Source organism: Talpa occidentalis, unplaced genomic scaffold, assembly GCF_014898055.3.
Source record: "Talpa occidentalis isolate TD23 unplaced genomic scaffold, MPIMG_talOcc4v2.1 talOcc4.2, whole genome shotgun sequence".
Taxonomy (NCBI): Eukaryota; Metazoa; Chordata; class Mammalia; order Eulipotyphla; family Talpidae; genus Talpa; species Talpa occidentalis.
In genome coordinates, this window is record NW_023602073.1 from 42,438,332 (window position 1) to 42,451,590 (window position 13,259).

Below are 13,259 nucleotides of genomic sequence, written 5' to 3' on the forward strand. Positions count from 1 at the left end.
ATTGTCAGTCCAACTCCATTAGTCCAAGTCCATTAGGCCTCTCCCTGCTATCAGCACCAGCGAGCTCCGAATCGTGGCCCTGTCTTCCCGACAATTCTTGCTGCCTCAGGGGTCGTTGGCTGGTCCTCTCGGGCATCTCCTTCTCCAGGTGTGGTCTTGTCCTGTAGATCCTGGACCTTGTCCATCTCCTGGGTCGCCATGACGCCTCCAGCATCGTCACAGGCAGTCTTTTACTCCTTTGTCCCTCCAGGTCTTCGGAGGGCTCCATACCCGTCTGCATGGATCATCTTGCCGACTTACGCCAATTGTAAAGGCAGGAATGGCCACAGTGCAGGTTTTCTGATCCCATGCAGACCGGGTAAAGGAGGAGTCAGAGTCCTCAGTGGTTTTGCAGGTTTTTATTGGGATTACCAGGTACACGGCAGGCGGGGTGCTGGGGGACTGGTAGGCTGGCAGGCCTCCCAGCCCCCAGCAAGTCTTCACTCTGCTCTCTCGGCCTTCTCTGGGCTTCTGCTTCTCTCGCTTCTCTCTCGGCTTCTCTCTCGGCTTCTGCTGCTTCTTTCTCAGCTTCTGTTGCTTCTTTCGCGGTTTCTACTGAAATCCCTGTGACGCCACCCTTAAAAACACAGTCTTAGTGCAGGTGTACCCTCTTCAGGTGCCCGCCATCAGGCATGCATTCAGGATCACAGGGTTCCCTCATCTATCCTGATGGCGGGAGGGCAGAAAAGCCTGATACCTTTTACCTTACCCTACAACCACTCTCATGTTCACAGCAGCAAGACATGGAAAAGGCCCTAAGTGTCCATCCATGATGTAGTGCCAGGAAGGGCACAGAGCAGGATCTCTATGATCCGAGTAGATGGTAAAGGAGAGTCCTGGAGCCCTCAGTGGCTTCTTCAGGCTTTTATTGATCTTTTACCAGGTACACAGCAGGCAGGAATGCCAGGGGACCAGAAGGCTGGCAGCCCCCAGCAAATCTTCACGCTCCTGGGCTCTCTGGCGTTCTCATGGTCTCGTTCTCTTCTGCTACTCTTTATCTTTTTCTTTCTCTCTCTTCTGCTTTTATTCAGCTCTCTTTGCTCATTCTCTGCCGGTTCCATTCCCTGTGATGCCGCCCTTACAAGGCCAGTCTCAGCCCGGGTATACCCACCTACGTATGCCCACAACCCACTCCAGGTACCCGCCATCAGGCATGCACTCAGGACCACAGGGATCCATCATCAACGCTAATGGCAGGAGGGCAAAAAAGTCTGATAATCACTTTCCCTACACATGGATGAATGGATAAAGAAGATGTGGTCTATGGAAAGTTAACCCATGATGAAGAAGATTTTGCTATTTGCAATGACATGGACAAAACCTGAAAACAATATGCTACATGGAATAAGCTAGATATAGAAAGAAAAGTACTGCATGATCTTACTTACATGCGGAATATTTAAAAAATAAATAGAAAAAGATTAGCTTTTCTGCTTTTGGACACTGCCAAGTACGCACTGTAAGTCTTCCCTTCCACTACCATCAGGTCTAAGTCAGAGGAGCCGAAGAGCTACAGAAGGTCTTCATGGGAGGTTAAGCAATCCGTAGTCTGAGAAGTGATTCTGAGCAATGGAGAGGGTGGTGTCAGAAGACAAAGACCTGGTGCCTAATTGTGAAAAAGATTTTTGTTAGTGGCATTAAAGACACTGAAAAACAACACTTAGATTATTTTGAGCAGCACGGTCAAGACAGTGGTAACAGGCTTTGCTTTTGTAGCTTTTGAAGACCAGGGTTCTGTAGACAGATTGTCATTCAGAAACACCACAGTGTGAATGGCCACACTGTGAAGTACGGAAAGCCCTGTCTAAGCAAGAGATAGCCAGTGCTTCATCCAACCAAACAGGTCAGAGTGGTTCTGTAAATGTTGGTGATCACTGTAGAGGAAATTTCAGTGGTCAAGGTGGCTTTGGTGGCAGCCATGGTCATGGTGAATATGGTAGCTGTGGGGATGGCTATAATGGATTTGGTAATGATGGAAAAAATTTTGGAATGGTGGGAAGCTACAATGCTTCTGGCAATAAACAAGAGTTGTCACCACCCTCATGTTCACAACAGCAAGACATGGAAACAGCCCTAAGTGTCCATTCATGGATGAATGGATAAAGAAGATGTGATCAATGGAAAGATAACCCGTGATGAAAAAGATTTTGCCATTTGCAACAACATGGACATCAGTTAATGGCTCAATAAAACTGGGGGGGGGGCGGGGGGAAGAACTCCTTTGTAAGAAAAAGACCAACAACAATTCAATAGGAAAAGGTCTGTAAACATAGAAAAAGATATTTAATCTCATTTGTAATTATAGAAAATACAAATTAAAAGGTGACAACACAATACCCAGTAAAAATGACTAAAATTCAAGTGTGAAGATATCAAGTGTGGATGAGAACTAGAAGCAGTGGGGACGCGGCACTGATGGCAGGCCTGCTGGAAAATGGTAACCCTGTCTGGAAAATGGTGTGGAATTACTTACTGAATCTGAACATATGCTTAACCAGTGATAGCAATCCTCTTAGAATCACTTATATCTGAAAGCATGCACATGTAAGATACTTGTTGCAGCCCAAACTGTGTAAGAACATCCCAGAGTCTATTAACAATAATGTGAATAAATCCATAAAACGGAATGATGCACAGCGTGAAAAGTGACCCCAACAGGGGAACAAGAAATGTAATATGAGCAAATGAAGCAATACATACAAAAGAATTCAATATGAGATTTTTATATATAGACAGAAAATAAAACAAAATTACATAGTATTTGTGGATGCGTACTTAGGTGTTTATAAAGCTATAAAGCATGACCATAAATATGACAGAGGTGAGGGCTGCTGTACAGGAGTGTGTAGTGAGGAAAATGTTCCCCAGGGAAGGAACACTCTGCAGGGCTAGCAGTGTTCTACTTCTTGAACTAGATAGTGCTTACATGGTGATATTCTGCTGAAATATCATTGTTCCACCTTTTAGTTTTATGTCTTTTCTAAATGTGTTAATTTCACAATTTAGAAAAGTAGCTATCAAAAAAATAAAAAAAAGTAGCTATCTAGTACCTATCTAATTCGAAAGTAATTAGGGGAAACAACCATTCCTATTTTCATGGTTTCCTTGAGATTTCCCCAAAGCATCCCCCACTCCTGACCCCTGGCCTCTTGAGGACTGATCTAACCACAGGTTTGGAAGCTGAGCATGCTTAGTCCAACTTCCTGCCCTTTTGTTTAAAGCCTCATGCAGAGGAGATGATTTCTCATCTGCTACTGATACAGGGCAGCAAGGGGCACTAAACTTGGTCAAGGAGAGTACCCAAGTAGTTTATTGGTCACTGTCTGAGTTCTTTACCTGAGCGCACAACTGCAAGATTACTCAGGTTTGTCGAACAATAATGGGATTGATTTAACAAACAAGGGAAAACAAAGAGTCACTCACTAAGGCCACAAAAGGCTGTTTACCTCATCTGAAGCAGTGTCCAGTGTTTTAAAGTCCCAAACACAAAGGCTCCCAAGATGGTGTCTTCCTGCCATTGGGGGCCTAGAGACATGGTAGCCAGGCTATAGGCCAAGATCCAACTCACAAAGACAGCAGAAAACACAACAGGAGATGCTCACTGGAGCTGCCAAGATTCCCAGTGCAGCACCAAACAATCAACACTCAAAACAGCAGTCACAGCAGCCAAATTGTTACAGGGCAGGGAGAGCGGAAACCCCGAACCCCCAAACCTGCCCATTCTGAACAGGTTCTGCCATCTGCCACATCAAGACAAACATACTCTAGTGCACAAGAACTTTAATAGGAAGGAACTTTAATACAATTAGTGTGCAGCAAAGACAAGACAAAAAAATATAGTTTCCAAATCAAGCACTTGTGGGTAAATGCCCAGCCAAACAGGGTTGACCCAAAGCTGGGCCGCTGCGGCCCGAAAACCTATCACAAGTCTAAGGAAACTTTTGATGGGGACACACAGATAAGAGGCAGAAGGGGCCCAACACATCTAGAACAAACAGAGCAAAACCAAGGTAAAAGCTGCCATTGTTAACTTCCCCCCATGGGTCTCTCATACATGTCTGTTTCAACCAGTCCATGACGGAGAAGCAAGTGCAGTTTCTTCACATGTCACAGCTCCATGTGCCTCCTCCAGGTCTCCTGTCTCTCCATCGTTCTTCCTTTTCTCCTTTCTTCTCCAGTCTCCTCTCCAGTTTCTTCTCTCCACCCTGCTCAGCTCCACCCTTCCTTGGGAGGGGCAGGGAACCTGGAACCTCACCTTTGCCTTGGGACCACCCTGTTACAGAATGACCTGACAAATGGCCCACACTCACACAGCTCAGTGAGGCACCCAGCTCCCGGTCTTCGCCTTTTCCTTCCAAGCTGTAGCAGCAGCAAAGCTGGGAACAGTTTCAGTTGCTTGGCTACCCACAAAGCCTCCAAACTTTTCTTCTCTGAGGATGGCTGCTGGAAGCCTCTCCATGTCCTTCAGAGGCTGGCAACAGCCTTCTGGGAGATCAGAATGGTGGGGGCAGAAATGGCTTAAGGCATAATCACTGAAGATCTGAAAACACTGAAATCCTGAATGAATGTAGAATCCCAGGGGCTCCTTCTGTAGTCCTTTATATTTCTTATTAGCCTCCACCCCACCCATACTTTGTTCGTATTTCGCCTGGGGCTGTCAATTCTCACCAGCACCCTCCTCCAGGGGGCGCCACTGTTATCTTTAGCTTCAGCAGGTACCTGTACTCCAGGTACAGGAAGCTTAGCAGGAAAGTTCTGTTAGAGAAGAGTGGAATGGGCTAAGGAAGGGGGAGGAGTGGCCTCAAGGATTGGGTGACAAATTCAACTCTAGGGAGTAAGCAAATTAGCTATTTCTGAGCTAGTCTCTCAAATTACAGTTTAATAAAACTAATAAAGGTGGGGTTCTAGTCTCTCAATGTCCTTGCTCTGAAACTGGCAGGGAGAAAAGAAGATATTATTTATTATAGCCCTAAAATTGCAACAAGAGGGCCTCCCTGGTGGCCTAGGGGTTAAGTCTCAGTGCTATCACCTCAAAGGTTTGATTTCAATCCCCGGCCAGTGAGCTAACTCACATATGGCACAGCAGACCTCTCCTGTCTTGCCCGCTTCTCCCCTCAGCAGTGTATTTCAGTCAGTCTGCCTTTTCTGCTCCCCGCTCTGTCTCTGGTGTCTGGTGAATCAATCCTCTCACCTCCCGCACCTCCAGCCTACGCCCAGTTCTTCTACAAAATAAGTATTTTTTAAAGATAAAATTGCAACAAGAAATAACACCAAATAAGTGATTTTTTTCTCCTGGCACTAGAGAAAAAAGTTCACTATTTTCCTTTCATTACCACTGACAACCAGGAGATAACCTCCCACAAATAGTACAATTCAACCTTTAATTAAGAAGCAACAAAATCTGCATTCAGGACCTATACTATCTATAGTTAGAATCATAAGAGATTAAGATTTTTTAAGTTAGTGATTTACAATTCTAATGAGTTAATTAAAAACTACATGTGTCCAGTGGGGAGAGGGAAGCAAGAGAACAATTCAGGATATTACATAAGATGTCAAAATCCCATGCTCAACAGAATAACATAATGGTATAAGTTCTGAAATTGTAACAAGGTGGTCCCCAGGTAAAGGGGTAGTTCCAGGTTCCCTGCCCCACCCAAGGGAGGGTAAAGATAAAAAGAGAAGAGAAGAGAAGAAGCTGCAGAGGAGACTGAAGAAGGAAGGAAGCAGGATGGAGAGCCAAAAGGAGACCTGGACGAGGCACATGGAGCCGAGAGACATGTGAAGAAACTGCGCTTGCCTTTTGGTCGTGGACTGGTTGAAACAGATGTGAGTGAGAGACCCACAGGGAGGATGACAATGGCAGCTTTTATCTTGATTTTGATTTTGCTCTTATCCTCCCAGACTTGTCTGATTGTTTCTGACCCTTTTCTGTGGGTCCCCACAGGCAGGTGCTTTAAACTTGTGGCAGGCTTTCGGGCCTTACTGTGGGCCAACCCTGTTTGGATGGACTTTTACCCATCCCATGAGGGGATGGGTAACTCTGGGGGCTTGATTTGGATATTATATTCTTTGTCTTTTCTGTATTGTACGCTAATTGTATTAAAGTTCCTTTCCATTAAAGGTCTTACATGTTTTGTGTTGATGCAGTGGATGGCAGAGCCTAATTAGAGCAGGCAGGTTTGGGGGTTCTAAGGTGCCCCTTTCCCTGCCCCGTAACACTTCCAAATAGCACTCAACAAACATCCCAATAAAAAACACATGAAGTACCTATATACTCTATATCCAAGGAGCTATATGAAAGACATACAAAGATGGTCACACTTTGTGAAAGCACACAAAGATGGTCAACTTGCAAGATCTTATTTAAGAACTAAAACGAGACCTGCACAAATGGAAAGTAAATCTCATTCTTGGATGGGTAGAAAATATAAAAAAATGCCAACTTTCCCCAAATCAATTATATATTTAATGCTTTTCAACTTAGAATCACAATAGGTCTTTTTCTATGAAAGGAAAGTTTATATGAAATATACAGCCAAGAACATCTAAGGAAAGCATAAAAATAAACAGTAAGGATTTCTTTCTACATTTTATAAAATACTATAAGGTCAATGAAATAAAATCTGTGGTACTGGTGTAAGAAGAGAAATAGATGAGATTAGAACACAGAATCAAAAATCCAGAAGCAAATCTCACTATGAAAGAATTTCACATATAACAAGGATGGCAGTTCAGTTCAATTTAAAAAATGATTATTTAAAAGTGGAGACAGCACTAGTTACCCATCTAGTCCATGTAATGCATACTAATCAACAGTGGCCACTAGCCATATCTGAAAACTGAGCTCCTAAAATGTGCCTAGTCTGAACTGAGATGTGATGTAATTGTAAAATATATGCTGGGTTTCGAAGATTTGGTATGTAAAAGGAACATAAAATATCTCATTAATAATTGTTTTAAGGGCCTCCCTGGTGGCACAATGGATTAAGCACCACACTGAAGCAATCCACAGCCTCTGCAGCACCAGTTCATTCCCCAGCCAGCCTGGGAGAAACCCACATGGCAAAAGACCTCTCCTGTCTCGCCAGCTGTTCCCCTCAGCAGTATTTCAGTCAGTCTACCTGTTCTGTTCCCCTCTCTGTCTCTGCTGAATCCTCTCACCCCCACCCCACATCTCTGGCCTGTTCCCCAGCTCTTGTATGCATAAATAAATAAATCTTTAATAAAAAATAAAAATAAAATAAATTCTAGAGAAATAATTGTTTTAAATGATTACATGCATTTTGATATAACAGGTTATACTGATGAAATAAATGATTAAGATTAATTTCCCTTTACTTTTTAAATGTAGTTACAACTATAAAACTTAAAATTACATAAATAACAAAATATAAAGATCTTACCACTAATGAGTCCCAGGGCAAGTTAGGGTTACTTAGGCAGCTTCAAGGACAGTGCAGGCAGGGACTTTGGGAGAGTTAAAAAAGCTTCTGAGACAAGGACAGAGAAATCCAGGAGGGCTAATGAGGGCAGTAAATTTTAAGGCTAATAAGGAGAGTCAACTTAAGAGACCATGCACCATGCACAGGGCCAGTGAACGAAAGACAAGCGAAGAGCTTACTTAGTAAAGCTGGATGCAGCTGCCCAGAGAAGCGCAGCCACAGAGAGCCAGCCAATCACAAAGAGGATGACGATATTTAAGAACAGAGAAAAAAGATTTAAATATCCCCTAGATATAGGCCCATTCAGCATCTTTTGCCCCTCCTTAGCATTGCTGCCTGCCTGGAAGTCCTTGCTTTTGTTCTTTTTCCTCTAAATAAACTTTTCTTTAGAATACAGTTTGCTTCTCTCTGCTTAGTTGTCTGAAAAGTTTGGGGATTCCTTTTCATGGTTTCGTGGAACAAGAACGGGTGGTGGGTCAAGGGCTAAATTAACAGCACACACCGGCTTCATTCACTTCCATCATATTTTTAAAATAATTTTAAAGACAAAGAATTAAATGTAAAAAACTACAAAACACTGTAAGAAACCTAAGATAGATGAAAGTCTAAGGGTCAAAATGGATTTCTTAATGAGGCCAGTGAGTGATGAATTTATCATTTTTCAGCAGTTGCAAATACACACAAACAGAAATTAGATATTGTGTATCATGCCATTCCAATAAGAGGGCACACTTTCTATAGGCTAGTCTGATAAAAGTGTAAGAGGGTGGTCCTAAGGTAAAGGGGAGGTTCCAGTTTCCGGCCCCACCCAAGAAGTGCAGAGCTGAGCAGGGAGAAGCAGCAGCTAGAGAGGAGACGGGAGAGAAGGAAGGAGGGAAAGCCAGAAGGAGACCTGGAGGAGACACATGGAGCAGAGAGACACGTGAAAAAGCTGTACTTGCTTCTTGGTCTTGGACTAGTTGAAAAAGATGGGGTGAGAGACGGTGGGGAGGTTAACAATGTCAGTGTTTATCTTTTTTTTAAAAAAAAATAAGATTTATTTATACAAGAACCAGGGTACAGACTAGATGCGCAGGAGGGTGAGAGGACTCACCAGAGATTGAGCGGGGAACACAACAGGCAGACTGACGAAATATACTGCCCGAGGGGAGCAGTGGTGGAGACAGGAGAGGTCTGCTCCCCCATGTGAGTTGCTCCGAGGCCAGCGGGGATCCAACCGGCATTGCAGAGGCTAAGGACAGCCCCACAGCACTGCGCTCAACCGCCTGCGCCACCAGGAAGGCCCAACGTTAATCTTGATTTTGATTTTGCTCTTTTCCTTCCAGATTTATCTGTTTCCTAACCTTTTATATGGGTCCCCCCCGAAGGTGTTTAGACTTGTGGCAGGCTTTCAGGCCTTGCTCTGGGCCAATCCTATTTGGCTGAACTTTTACCCACAAGGGGATGGGAAACTTTGGGTTCTGGGTTTGGAAACCATATTCTTTGTTTTTTCTTTGTTGTACACTAGTTGTATTAATGTTCCTGTCCATTAAAGGTCTTACAAAACGTTTTGTCTTGTTGCAGGGGATGGCAGAACTTATTTACAGCAGGCAGGTTTGGGGGTCCTAGGGTGCCCCCTCCCTGCCCTGTAGCAAAAGAATAATTTCAGCTTTCCAGGAATGAAGATGCTGTTATCCTTGCCTAATTCGTGTGCATGTGTGTATGTATGTAAAAATAAAAAAAAGACAAACTACGCAACATGAAACAGATTGGAAATACACAGAAAAATTAACTCCAATGACAAACAAACAATAATAACAAAAATATAACCAAAATTACTAAGGAGGAGAAAATTCAAGTAATTAAGGCATTTCTTAACTCACTGAAAAAAAATAAAAAAACAGAGGGCCTCCCGGTGGCGGAGCAGTTGAGCGCTGGGTTGCGAAGCTGCCCGCAGCCTCTGCAGCGCCGGTTCGATCCCCGGCTGCTCCCAGCCACCTTCATCACATTACTTGGAGCACTTAGCTCTGCACCAAAGACTTTCATGAATGTAATGTCATCTACTATTGATGTCAAAAGCCCTATGAACAAATTGATACCATTCTCATTTTTTCAAATGAGGAAACCATCTAGAGAAAGCAAGTCACTTGCCCATGGTCCCAGTTCCAGTGAACAGTGGCATCAAGTCAGGAACTGCTGGTCTAGTTCTCTTTCAGTGACATCACAGATGCTCCTCATCCTTGACTCCTGTATTCCCGGGGCTGTCACACCCACACAGTCCTAACATGAAGCAGGCCCAGGCGCAGGAATCTATGGCTCCCCACGCCCCCCGTGGGAGCCAAAGGAAGGCCCTAGACTGAAAGACGTGGCCTCTCCCTGGTTTGTGTACTCTTGGGAAAAGAAGCAGGCCACCGTGTGTAACAGAGGGAGCGGGTAAGGCACACTGAGCGGGCTAACTGGGGCTCAGGTTGATAAGATGAAGACACCAAACCAACCACCACCCAGAGGAGGATTAGGGAAAGGGAATGGACCCAGGCGTCCCCGGGTGCTCACACTGGTGGTGCAGGTGTCAACCGCATAGGACAAGGCCTCCTTCTGGCTGAGTGTCTTCAATTCCTGAAGTTTTTGTCTAAACTTCTGGGCCTCTCCTTCCTCATTGGCAAAACTCCGGACTGTAGGCATAGCAGACAGAGCCTCGATGGCCACCTGGCTGGCCTGTGCGAGAGAGTCCTGCTTCTGTGTGGCCTGCAACTGTGGAGACACAGACAAGAGATGTCACACAGGGTTGGAAAACCATAAGGGACACTAGTGTCTGAGTTACCTGGCTGGAGATTAAAGATGAAAAGGGAGAGAGGGACAGGAAAGAAGAAAAAGGGAGACAGTCACACCCCAAGACTAAAGAGATACAAAGGAGAGGAAAATGACTCAGGGGCTGTCAGGGGCCACATCCTTGAGATTGATCATCGTATCCTTAAAGACAGATGTGTCTGAAGTTAAAAGCACAGAAAATGTGAAGGTCAGCTTTGAGCAATCTGAGACCCAGCAAGATGCACAATCAGGGAGTGTGCCAAGAAAGTTAGGAAGAAATCTTAGAGGAACTGAGCCCTCTGAGTCTGGGAGATAGGGGCCTGTGTACCTGGGCCAATGCCCTGGTCTTACCTGGTACCATTTTCCCAGCTTCTCAGGCAGAACAAAAAGCAGAGACAGGGCAACCAGGGTGACAGGATGAGGGACAGGGTGAGGGACAGTGACCCCCAGAGCATGAGCACCAAGAGACACAGCCCCCGCACCAGGTACCACAGCAGTAGGTTCAGCCTTTCGCTCAGAGACTCACTTACGGTGGACGTGTCCTCTGTTACCCGAGATGTGATGGCACCTGCCAGGAGTTGGGGAGAAGAGGGCGGAGTGAATGAGAGGTTCAGAGTGGATGGGAGACTAGCAGTGGCAAGAATGCCAGGGAGAGGTGTCAACATGGTGTTGTAAGGAGGCTGGGAAAATGGTGAGGTATAGAGGGAGGTCTGGGGATCTCAGTGCAGGAAGGATGAGTGCTAGAGCAGAAAAGCCTGGCCAAGGCCCTTCATTTTAATTATAAGGAAATCAATAGCCATGTAAATTTCCATTTTTCTGACAGATTTCTGTGCCACGCCCATCCGATACTGTACACATAGGTGGGAAGAGCTTAATATGCTGGTCGTTTAATAGAGTTGGTGGGAACATGGGGAATGCAGTTTAGGAAACTGTGACGTGCACCAGATTGGGAGTCAGAACACTGGGAGTCTCCCCCCACTTCCTTCTGTCACATGTGACAGGAAGTGTCAGCATTAGGGTGCAGGCCTCAGTTTCTTTCACTATAAAATAAGGCAGTTAGACTTTGTGATCTCAAAATTTCCATATTTGAAATTCTGTGGTTTCTATCTAAATACACATATAGGAATAAATTTATGGGGAAAACCTTGCCTTGGATGGAAAAATTAAGTCTTTCTGAAGGTATTTTGCTCTTGATGTGTAGCAAGAATAAGAAATAGCAGTGTGTTCGTGTGTGTGTGTGTGTGTGTGTGTGTGTGAGAGAGAGAGAGAGAGAGAGAGAGAGAGAGAGAGCAGACACAGCAAGGCTATGTGTAAAAGAGGTTGTATGGGCATATAGAGTATAGCCATGTAGAGTGAGCTTCATGTGAAACCTGTTCGGTTCTGTTGGAAAAACTCTGTTTCCTGGCGCAGGACAGCTTGGAACACCTCTCCCTGCAACTGGCTGTGCACATGGCCCATGGTGCTCTTGTAGATCACGTCACCCAAGAATTCCAGCACTGCGCTAAGGAGAGTTGGAGCAAAGGAAGGTTAGGGCATGTTCAGGAGACAGAGTACGTCCCAGGTATCCCTGCAGAAGTGCACTTTGGACAGCAGCCCCAACTTCCAACTCCCTCTTTCAGGGCCCCACATTCCCAATTTCCATCTTCAGCCCCCAGACCTGGCTATGGTGAGAGTGGACATGAGAATTATGCTCCGGGTGAAGGCCGTGGCTGCCCCATCTTGTAGAATACAGTCAGTGAGTCTGCCGGTGAAGAAGGGGATGGCCATCTCCCCTGGGGAGGGAGAGGAGAGATGGGTCACTCGCCAACACCACGTGTCAGCAGCTCAGCTCCACCCAGGCTGTCCCAGCCACCCCTCCTCCACCACCCCCTATTGTCCTGGGAGGCAGCAGAGAAGGACAACTCTGAGGTCACATCCCTGCACCAAACAGGCCACCCTGAAACACAAAGCTGTGTTTGCACCAGATCTTTAGGGGTTTCATTAGAAGGCTAGAGACCATGGAGTGAGCTCCTCTGGCATCATCTCTGAGAGTGAGATACTCTCCATCTAAGCTGGAGCCCTTAGGCCGCAAAGGCAAGGGCTTGCCAGAGGGGCTCAGTGCAGCAGCTTCACAGGGTCACACAGGCATCCAGGACTCTCTCCTCCACATGGGAGGGTCTCCTCAGGATCCGGGCTGGGTTCCCAGACCCACACCAGCCTGCCCTGCTGACCTTGATCTTGATTGCCCCCAGCCCCCGCCCCTTCCCCGCAGCCCCCTTACCGACACAGGAGAGGACCAGCAGGACCAAAACGAGTGGGAGGCGGCGGATCTCCGAGCCCAGGCAGCCCAGAAGTCTACGGACCGTGTCTCCAGAACCCCCGGGATCCCCAGGCCCCCGAAGGCCCCCGAGCTTATGCCACAAGGCGACGGCGGGCAGTGCAGCCGCGTAGCTGAGGGCGAAGGCGTCGAGGCGACTTCCCCAGTGCAGGAGCTCGGCGCTGTCGGAGACCCTGGGGGCCCCCAAGACTTCAGCTCTCGGAACACGGCAAGTCCAGGCAGGGCCAACCCCAGCGCCGCCGCCAGCGGCTTCCCAGCAGCCGTCCACCCCGGCACCCCTGCGCCCTCGGAGCCGGGCGCCGCGCAGAGGACGCCTCGCGCCCCCAGCCACAGCGCGGCCCAGCGGCTCAGGCCCACCAGGCAGAGCCGGGACAGCGGCGGCGCGGTGGGCACCAGCAGGGAGAGGACCCCGGGCAGCGCCGGCCGCAGCAGCAGCAGGTCGGCGAGCAGCAGCAGCGCGGGGCCCAGGCACGCGAGGGGCGCCCGGGACGGGCAGAGGCACCCGCCGGGCGCGGGCCTCCCCGAGCTGGCCATCCGCGCGCGGGCCCGGGGCGTCCGCACCCCGGAGCAGGGGTCTGGGCGCCGCGGTGTCCGGGTTCCCGCGGGCCGGGGCGGGGCCCTGGGGAAGTCCCGGGAACCAGCGCAGCCCGCGCCGCCCCGAAGGGAGCCGT

The 13,259-nt window shown here is 47.4% G+C and overlaps 1 pseudogene; it reads right to left on the reverse strand.

Moving 5' to 3' along the window:
• Positions 1-2,306: 2,306 nt before the first annotated feature.
• On the reverse strand, positions 2,307-13,122 carry LOC119252085 (antigen peptide transporter 1-like; annotated as a pseudogene).
• Positions 13,123-13,259: the final 137 nt, after the last annotated feature.